Here is a 1362-nt window from a genome sequence, read left to right on the forward strand (position 1 = left end):
ATATATATAGACATGAATATATGAACAAATAAGAAGAAAACGAACCTAAAAAGGAATGGAGAAGGATGAAGCACAACACTTTCTCAGGGCTAACATGCATGATTTGGCTTTCACAAATTCACTCAGAAATTTAAATGAACAAATAAATATTATTTTCCAAAGACAAAACTGCAAAAGTATGTTATTTACTGGATCATCTAGTCTATTGTTTAGGGCACTTTAAAAAATGTTAAAAAAAAAAACTATGCCATAAAAAATTCATGAACCATTGTGAAAATATAAAATATTTGTGCACTACATATTCATAAGGGAAATATTTATAGAAACACATTGAATATACATTTGAAAGATATTACAGGAAGCATGATTAAATTTCTATAAAATGTCAACATATTAAGGACATTCTGGAAGTTGAAGCATACAGTTATTTTATATGTGCCAGTGGTTGGAGTTTCTGCAATTCGAAAGTTAGAAAGTTCTTTTTCACTTGTGCAAGACTGTTCTTTGCACCCCCATCCCCAAATATCTAGTCTTCACCTTTCTAAATTTTGAATTTAGAATACTTGAGCTTCCTTCTGCTGAGAAAGAGGGCCGAGTTAATAGTCCAGTGGTTGGTATATCATAGGTACCGAACACTTACTAGAAGCAAATAATAACTTTTATTCAAGAAAATATTTCTTTTTATATTGGATATTTTCTTTATTTACATTTCAAATGTTATTCTCTTTCCAGGTTACCCCCAAAACCCCTTATCACATTCCCCCTCTCACTGCTTCTATGAGGGTGTTCTCTCATCTACCCATTTACTCCCACCTCTCAGCCTTCAAATTACCCTACGCTGGGTTATTAAACCATTATAGGACCAAGGTCCACTTCTCCCATTGATGCCCAACCAAGCCGTACTCTGCTACATATACAGCTAGAGTGATGGGTCCTCCATGTGTACTCCTTGGTTGGAGGTTTAGACCTGGGAGCTCTGGTTGGTTGATATTGTTGTTCTTCTTATGGGGTTGCAAAACCTTCAGCTTCTTCAGTCCTTTCTCTAACTCCTCCTTTGGGGACCCTGTGATCATTTCACTGGTTGGCTGCTGAAATGTGGCTTCCTGTGCTTCTGCTCCTGCTAGTTTCGAATCGATAAAATTGTCAGACCAGGGCTGAGGCCTCCCACTGTGGTGCGAAAACACCCTGACTGGCCCCTGAGATCTAACTTGGACAATGCAGCTCGGAACACAAAAGAACTGAAACTAACTGAAACTCAGCCTGTCTCTGCCTGAACTCCCCATTAGAAGTGCTGTTTTTTTCACTGGGTGGTTTCAGCTCCTTTGTCAAAGATTAAGTGACCATAGGTGCGTGGGTTCATTT

The sequence above is a fragment of the Mastomys coucha genome, unplaced genomic scaffold (assembly GCF_008632895.1).
Source record: "Mastomys coucha isolate ucsf_1 unplaced genomic scaffold, UCSF_Mcou_1 pScaffold4, whole genome shotgun sequence".
Classification (NCBI taxonomy): domain Eukaryota; kingdom Metazoa; phylum Chordata; class Mammalia; order Rodentia; family Muridae; genus Mastomys; species Mastomys coucha.